Genomic DNA, 9,246 nt, shown 5'->3' with positions numbered 1-9,246 from the left:
TATTTCTGTTCCTTGCCTGAAAAGGTGAAGTAATGGTCCAGTTGTATAAGGCTCTGGTCAGACCACATCTGGAGCACTGCGCTCAGTTCTGGGCCCCACATCTCAGGAAGGATATGTTGGCCTTGGAGAGGGTGCAGCACAGATTGACCAGAAATTATTTCCTCTGGTGGGGGATTCCAGAACAAGGGGCATAACATTAAAATTAGAGCCATTAAATTCAGGGGTGATGTCAGGAAGCACCTCTTCACACAGAGGGTAGTGGAAATATGGAACTCTCTTCCCCAAAAAGCTGTTGAGTCAGGTTGTTGATTGAAAATTTCATAACCGACTTTGACAGATTTTTGTTAGGTGAGGGTCTGAAGGGATATGGAACCAAACCAGATAAATGGAGTTACGATATAGATCAGCCATGGTCAAAGTGAATGATGGAACAGGCTCGAGAGACTGTATGTCCTCTTCCTCTTCCTATGTCCCGATGCACTTTGATCCTAACCTGATCTTGTTACATTTGTTGATCAGATTGTTTTTGTAGATTGTACTCGATGTGCATGGACAGAAACAGAAAAGCATGGGTTAAGGGGTGTGTCAGCCCGGTAAAGTGAGAGGCTGCCAGCAGATGACAGACAGCGTGCCGTGTTGACTGTTGGTGTCTTTGGTCATCTCCACAGATATAACCAGGTGCTGAAGGGACTCATTTGGTCACCAGCCGGCAGTGTGGTTCTGCCAAGATGTTGACCTGGTATTGCACAGCTTCCCAATCTCCAACCATGGAAGTTCACACACACCTTTACATTGTTTCAACATTGGTGGTCATGTTTTGAGAAAATACCTACTGGTGAAAATGTCCCATTTACTGTAATACGCAATGAAGGTATCCTGATATCCAATGATAGGTCAAAAGTGGGGGTTCTTTAACATTCCCAAAGATATTCAATTGCTGCGAGTTCTGAGTGTCAATCACACAATGAAAAGCAAAATTTCATACACTTAGGTTAAATAAATAATTGTTTTCTCTGTAACCAACAGTACCACCAGTTCTATCCCTTGTAATTGGAGGCAACAGCGTTTATGGTCACAGGAAGAATATGTTCTTAAATGACAATGGGTGCATTTGAAAAGTGACTTTATTTGAACAGGAATTTTAAATATAATTTACACATATATAAATATCCAAACACCATAGAAGACAAAGCAGTCAGCTTGATCAGCAGCCCATTCAACAGCTTAAACACCCACTCCCTCCCCCACCTTAAACACCCACTCCCTCCCCCACCTTAAACACCCACTCCCTCCCCCACCTTAAATACCCACTCCCTCCCCCACCTTAAACACCCACTCCCTCCCCCACCTTAAACACCCACTCCCTCCATCACATGCAGCAACTCGCCAAGCATTCTACAACAGAACCTCCCTGACCCCTGACCCCCACCACCGAGAAGGACAAGAGCAGCAGGTGCATGGGAACACCACCACCCCCAAGTTCCCCACCAAGTCACACCCCATCTCCACTTGGACATATATCGGTGGTCCTTCTGTTGAAAGAAAACAAAATTGTTTCCAATAATGATGGACACACATTTTGAACCAACATGCAGCAATATCCCTTCAGGATAACACCCAGTAGAAATGGGTAAAATTGAGTTCAGTTTATTTTAACCGATTGAATTTGTGGCGCTGGGGCGATTTGTCTTCACAGCTCCGAAACTTGGCTCAGAAACCAAACCGTATTCGTGATGTGAAACCGCCTGATATTTCCATGTATCAGTGTGGGAAGCCCAGCCAGGAGCCAGCCCCACACAGAGTTTCTGGGATAAGTACCGGAATGTTGGGATGAACTTTGTGTGGTCAGCTGGCGGGACCCCACTGGGAACACAAGACAAGGATGGTCAAGGGAAAGGGTGTTGGGTTCATTGTTGCTCTTCGAGAGAGAGAAAATGAAAGAAATAATGAAAGAAATAGATAAAAAGAGAAAGACTTGCATTTCTATAGCGCCTTTCACAAACTCAGGATTTCCCAAATCACTTTACAGCCAATGAATTACTTTTGAAGTGTAGTCACTGTTGTATTGTAGGAAACACGGTGATCGATTTGTGCACAGCAAGAGATAAAGGGCCACATAATATAGACCAGGATACCAGGGAGAAGTCCCCTGCTCGATGAGAAATCGTGTCATGGCTGAAAGATGGCACCTCCGACAGTGTTGCACTCCCTCAGTACTGCACTGGTGTGCCAGCCTAGATTTTGGGTTCAAGTTCCTGGAGTGGCACTTGAACCCACGACCTTCTCCCTGAGCGGCTACCACTGATTTTCCAACATCAGTAAAAAATCTTTCCACTCATTTATAACTTCGCTAACACATTGCAGAAACTACAAGGTAGTGTAACAGAATACACAAACATTTTATTATAAATACGTCCTTACCAATTACAGTGAGCGGGGTGTTAAAGCCATCCATGCATCTTGAGATATCAAATCCTGATGGGTTTGTGCAATGTACAAGGTAGAAATGATCACCATTCACTTTCCAACATAACAGAACAATACGGGTCGTCCAATCCACTGCGACGCTCTAAAGTAGCGGTTTGTACAATCTGACACGGCAGGACTCAAGAAGCAAATAAGACTCTTTCAGAACGATACAGATAAGACGGTCATAACATTCTGAAATAAAAATGAATCGGGTGATAATGGGTTGAGTTGCCATCCGTAATAAGACAACGGGTCTGTGCAGACCAAGAAAGCAGAGAGGAGCAACGGAACTGTGACGTCTGCAGCTCTGACCCTTTGTTCAATAGACCGTAGGGGTGGAATTGGACTTAGGTGGTGGGACACAAAACAGGTGGAATTGTATTTGGTGCCCGTTATACCACACGCCCAATATTGAGTGCTATTTACATCAACGGAACTGAATATTGGGCCGGGCGTATAACGGGTGACCGAGGCGATACTGCCCGTTTTACACCTCTGCCCGTGTTGCAAAAGCCCCCACACAACAGCTGGATGTAACACAAGGGGATTAAATAACATCTCAGTTCTGAAGACCCACACGGCATTAGCAACGGATTCTCTCCGCACATTAACATTTTCATTGGATGGTCCATCCTCCAGCTGGGGCAACATTTACGTCAGGTCCAGTAATAAAAGTCACTGAACAGTCGGTCTTTAACCCCCAGAACACATGACACAGAAACCTTGTGGAGAAGGACAATACACACATCAGGCCAGTCGTGGGATCTCGAGCTTGCGTCTGTGTGGTCTGAAACACTCGAGGGCGGAGACAGAGGGCGGTGAGGGGGGGAACAGAGGGCGGTGAGGGGGGCGAACAGAGGGCGGTGAGGGGGGGGACAGAGGGGGGTGAGGGGGGGGAACAGAGGGGGGTGAGGGGGGGGAACAGAGGGCGGTGAGGGGGGGGAACAGAGTGGGGGTGAGGGGGGGAACAGAGGGGGGTGAGGGGGGGGAACAGAGGGGGGTGAGGGGGGGAACAGAGTGGGGGTGAGGGGGGGAACAGAGGGCGGTGAGGGGGGGGAACAGAGGGCGGTGAGGGGGGGGAACAGAGGGCGGTGAGGGGGGGGAACAGAGGGCGGTGAGGGGGGGGAACAGAGGGCGGTGAGGGGGGGGAACAGAGGGGGGGGAACAGAGGGCGGTGAGGGGGGGGAACAGAGGGCGGTGAGGGGGGGGAACAGAGGGCGGTGAGGGGGGGGAACAGAGGGCGGTGAGGGGGGGGAACAGAGGGCGGTGAGGGGGGGGAACAGAGGGCGGTGAGGGGGGGGAACAGAGGGCGGTGAGGGGGGGGAACAGAGGGCGGTGAGGGGGGGGAACAGAGGGCGGTGAGGGGGGGGAACAGAGGGCGGTGGGGGGGGTGGGGGGGGGAACAGAGGGCGGTGAGGGGGGGAACAGAGGGCGGTGAGGGGGGGGAACAGAGGGCGGTGGGGGGGGGGGAACAGAGGGCGGTGAGGGGAACAGAGGGCGGTGAGGGGGGGAACAGAGGGCGGTGAGGGGGGGGAACAGAGGGCGGTGGGGGGGGTGGGGGGGGGAACAGAGGGCGGTGAGGGGGGGGAACAGAGGGCGGTGGGGGGGGGGAACAGAGGGCGGTGAGGGGGGGGAACAGAGGGCGGTGAGGGGGCTCAGAGGGCGGCGAGGGGGGGTCAGAGGGCGGCGAGGGGGGGTCAGAGGGCGGCGAGGGGGGGTCAGAGGGCGGCGAGGGGGGGTCAGAGGGCGGCGAGGGGGGTCAGAGGGCGGCGAGGGGGGGTCAGAGGGCGGCGAGGGGGGGTCAGAGGGCGGCGAGGGGGGGTCAGAGGGCGGCGAGGGGGGGTCAGAGGGCGGCGAGGGGGGGTCAGAGGGCGGCGAGGGGGGGTCAGAGGGCGGCGAGGGGGGGTCAGAGGGCGGCGAGGGGGGGTCAGAGGGCGGCGAGGGGGGGTCAGAGGGCGGCGAGGGGGGGTCAGAGGGCGGCGAGGGGGGGTCAGAGGGCGGCGAGGGGGGGTCAGAGGGCGGCGAGGGGGGGTCAGAGGGCGGCGAGGGGGGGTCAGAGGGCGGCGAGGGGGGGTCAGAGGGCGGCGAGGGGGGGTCAGAGGGCGGCGAGGGGGGGTCAGAGGGCGGCGAGGGGGGGTCAGAGGGCGGCGAGGGGGGGTCAGAGGGCGGCGAGGGGGGGTCAGAGGGCGGCGAGGGGGGGTCAGAGGGCGGCGAGGGGGGGTCAGAGGGCGGCGAGGGGGGGTCAGAGGGCGGCGAGGGGGGGTCAGAGGGCGGCGAGGGGGGGTCAGAGGGCGGCGAGGGGGGGTCAGAGGGCGGCGAGGGGGGGTCAGAGGGCGGCGAGGGGGGGTCAGAGGGCGGCGAGGGGGGGTCAGAGGGCGGCGAGGGGGGGTCAGAGGGCGGCGAGGGGGGGTCAGAGGGCGGCGAGGGGGGGTCAGAGGGCGGCGAGGGGGGGTCAGAGGGCGGCGAGGGGGGGTCAGAGGGCGGCGAGGGGGGGTCAGAGGGCGGCGAGGGGGGGTCAGAGGGCGGCGAGGGGGGGTCAGAGGGCGGCGAGGGGGGGTCAGAGGGCGGCGAGGGGGGGTCAGAGGGCGGCGAGGGGGGGTCAGAGGGCGGCGAGGGGGGGTCAGAGGGCGGCGAGGGGGGGTCAGAGGGCGGCGAGGGGGGGTCAGAGGGCGGCGAGGGGGGGTCAGAGGGCGGCGAGGGGGGGTCAGAGGGCGGCGAGGGGGGGTCAGAGGGCGGCGAGGGGGGGTCAGAGGGCGGCGAGGGGGGGTCAGAGGGCGGCGAGGGGGGGTCAGAGGGCGGCGAGGGGGGGTCAGAGGGCGGCGAGGGGGGGTCAGAGGGCGGCGAGGGGGGGTCAGAGGGCGGCGAGGGGGGGTCAGAGGGCGGCGAGGGGGGGTCAGAGGGCGGCGAGGGGGGGTCAGAGGGCGGCGAGGGGGGGTCAGAGGGCGGCGAGGGGGGGTCAGAGGGCGGCGAGGGGGGGTCAGAGGGCGGCGAGGGGGGGTCAGAGGGCGGCGAGGGGGGGTCAGAGGGCGGCGAGGGGGGGTCAGAGGGCGGCGAGGGGGGGTCAGAGGGCGGCGAGGGGGGGTCAGAGGGCGGCGAGGGGGGGTCAGAGGGCGGCGAGGGGGGGTCAGAGGGCGGCGAGGGGGGGTCAGAGGGCGGCGAGGGGGGGTCAGAGGGCGGCGAGGGGGGGTCAGAGGGCGGCGAGGGGGGGTCAGAGGGCGGCGAGGGGGGGTCAGAGGGCGGCGAGGGGGGGTCAGAGGGCGGCGAGGGGGGGTCAGAGGGCGGCGAGGGGGGGTCAGAGGGCGGCGAGGGGGGGTCAGAGGGCGGCGAGGGGGGGTCAGAGGGCGGCGAGGGGGGGTCAGAGGGCGGCGAGGGGGGGTCAGAGGGCGGCGAGGGGGGGTCAGAGGGCGGCGAGGGGGGTCAGAGGGCGGCGAGGGGGGGTCAGAGGGCGGCGAGGGGGGGTCAGAGGGCGGCGAGGGGGGGTCAGAGGGCGGCGAGGGGGGGTCAGAGGGCGGCGAGGGGGGGTCAGAGGGCGGCGAGGGGGGGTCAGAGGGCGGCGAGGGGGGGTCAGAGGGCGGCGAGGGGGGGTCAGAGGGCGGCGAGGGGGGGTCAGAGGGCGGCGAGGGGGGGTCAGAGGGCGGCGAGGGGGGGTCAGAGGGCGGCGAGGGGGGGTCAGAGGGCGGCGAGGGGGGGTCAGAGGGCGGCGAGGGGGGGTCAGAGGGCGGCGAGGGGGGGTCAGAGGGCGGCGAGGGGGGGTCAGAGGGCGGCGAGGGGGGGTCAGAGGGCGGCGAGGGGGGGTCAGAGGGCGGCGAGGGGGGGTCAGAGGGCGGCGAGGGGGGGTCAGAGGGCGGCGAGGGGGGGTCAGAGGGCGGCGAGGGGGGGTCAGAGGGCGGCGAGGGGGGGTCAGAGGGCGGCGAGGGGGGGTCAGAGGGCGGCGAGGGGGGTCAGAGGGCGGCGAGGGGGGGTCAGAGGGCGGCGAGGGGGGTCAGAGGGCGGCGAGGGGGGGTCAGAGGGCGGCGAGGGGGGGTCAGAGGGCGGCGAGGGGGGGTCAGAGGGCGGCGAGGGGGGGTCAGAGGGCGGCGAGGGGGGGTCAGAGGGCGGCGAGGGGGGGTCAGAGGGCGGCGAGGGGGGGTCAGAGGGCGGCGAGGGGGGGTCAGAGGGCGGCGAGGGGGGGTCAGAGGGCGGCGAGGGGGGGTCAGAGGGCGGCGAGGGGGGGTCAGAGGGCGGCGAGGGGGGGTCAGAGGGCGGCGAGGGGGGGTCAGAGGGCGGCGAGGGGGGGTCAGAGGGCGGCGAGGGGGGGTCAGAGGGCGGCGAGGGGGGTCAGAGGGCGGCGAGGGGGGGTCAGAGGGCGGCGAGGGGGGGTCAGAGGGCGGCGAGGGGGGGTCAGAGGGCGGCGAGGGGGGGTCAGAGGGCGGCGAGGGGGGGTCAGAGGGCGGCGAGGGGGGGTCAGAGGGCGGCGAGGGGGGGTCAGAGGGCGGCGAGGGGGGGTCAGAGGGCGGCGAGGGGGGTCAGAGGGCGGCGAGGGGGGGTCAGAGGGCGGCGAGGGGGGGTCAGAGGGCGGCGAGGGGGGATCAGAGGGCGGCGAGGGGGGGTCAGAGGGCGGCGAGGGGGGGTCAGAGGGCGGCGAGGGGGGGTCAGAGGGCGGCGAGGGGGGGTCAGAGGGCGGCGAGGGGGGGTCAGAGGGCGGCGAGGGGGGGTCAGAGGGCGGCGAGGGGGGGTCAGAGGGCGGCGAGGGGGGGTCAGAGGGCGGCGAGGGGGGGTCAGAGGGCGGCGAGGGGGGGTCAGAGGGCGGCGAGGGGGGGTCAGAGGGCGGCGAGGGGGGGTCAGAGGGCGGCGAGGGGGGGTCAGAGGGCGGCGAGGGGGGGTCAGAGGGCGGCGAGGGGGGGTCAGAGGGCGGCGAGGGGGGGTCAGAGGGCGGCGAGGGGGGTCAGAGGGCGGCGAGGGGGGGTCAGAGGTCGGCGAGGGGGGTCAGAGGGCGGCGAGGGGGGGTCAGAGGGCGGTGAGGGGGGGTCAGAGGGCGGTGAGGGGGGGTCAGAGGGCAGTGAGTGGGCTGCAGACGTTTAATGGCTGGAGAATCACGGGGCCTGCGATTTCCTGAACCACTCGCCCAACGTGTGGGAATAAGTCCCCGTGCACTGACCACACGCCCAATCTCGCTCTAACCGCTCGTCCTGTTTTCCTGGTTCCGTGCCCCACAGAAAGAAGAGCGTATCTCCGAGCTCCGCCAGCAGCTCCATGCGAGACAGCAGCTGAGGTCCCGGAGACGTCCCTCCAACCCCACCAAGGAGAACTTCACGGACAACCACTTGGCCAGCCTGGTTAAGCGATAGTGGTCTATCTAAACCTTCATAAATTTAACCACCTCCATCAAATCTCCTCTTAGCCTTCTCTGCTCTAAGGAGAACAACCTCAGCTTCTCTAGTCTATCTGTGTAACTGTAATCCCTCATCCCGGGAACCATTCTCGTAAATCTTTTCTGTACCCTCTCCAAAGTCTTCACCTCTTTCCTAAATTGTGGTGCCCAGAATTGGACACAATACACCAGCTGGAGCAGAATTAGTGTTTTATATCGGTTTCGTATAACTTCCTGGCTTGTGTATTCTCTGCCTCTATTTATAAACCCGGGGTCACATATACAGGTTAAACCTCCCTTATCCGGCTCCCTCGGGACCAGGCCTGTGCCGAATAAGGGTTTTTGCCGGATAAAGGGAGGTCACACCGAGGGGGGATGCGCGGAGGCGGCCTGAGGTTAGGAGGGGGGTAGGGGTTTGGAGGGGGGGGGGGCAGGGAAGTGTCGGCGGGCCCCTGGTGGGCCGAGTGTCGGCGGGCCCCAAAGTCGGCCGCGTTCTGTGCATGCGCCCCCAGACACCAGAATCATGCCGGACGAGGGGTGGTGCTGGATAAGGGAGTCCTGGATAAGGGAGGTACAACCTGTACTTCATTAACTGCTCAGATAACCTGGTGTGTCACCTTCAAAGATTTGTGCACAAACATCCCCAGAACACTCTCTCCCTGCACCCCCTTTACACTTGTACCATTTAGCATGTAATGGCCCAGAAATCCCGGCCTCCCGGGTCCGTACGGAGTGTGTACAGACCGGGGAAGGCATCACGAAAGCCGGTTTTCAGCACACAATGCGCATGTGCTGAAAACCGACTTTTCCGATCTGTCAAGCTGGAGCTGGAGCCTGACAGATCCTCCACATCTCCACATCCAGGACATTGGCAAGGGCAAGATTGGGGTATTTACCCATATCTTGTCCAGTGGTGGTCCTGGAAACTCTTGCGCCTGATAAAAGCAGGCACATAGCCTACTTTTACAGGTACAGGAGTTTTAAAACACACTTAAAACAAAAAATAATATTTAAAATACTTTATTTTAAAAACCCTGCCCGATACGTTAAATTTATTTTAAAACATAATTAAAAATCTTTTAAACAATTCCTAAAAATAATTTGTTTTAATAATACCTAAATAACTTTAATTTAAATTAATGTTAAATATGTAGTGTAGTTTTTCTCTTTTTTTATTAATGTTTTGTGTGTTTGGGGGGGTTTCTCATTCATAATAATGGAATCTCCAACTTACGGAGTTCCCATTATTATGAATGAGAACATACTTTACCTTGATTGGCTGCCCAGAGCCATGTGACTGCAGCTCCAGCCCTGCGCATGTCCTGACGTGCACGCGCTCCAACACGCAGTCAGTGGAGGCCTCAGGACCGGGATCTCTCGTGGGCGCAGCAGGTTCTGGTAAGTGCGCATCTTTTTTCTAGGATCCA

This window comes from Pristiophorus japonicus, chromosome 19 (genome assembly GCF_044704955.1).
Source record: "Pristiophorus japonicus isolate sPriJap1 chromosome 19, sPriJap1.hap1, whole genome shotgun sequence".
NCBI lineage: Eukaryota > Metazoa > Chordata > Chondrichthyes > Pristiophoridae > Pristiophorus > Pristiophorus japonicus.
The sequence above is the reverse complement of the archived record's forward strand: the minus strand, read 5'-3'. Positions refer to the sequence as shown.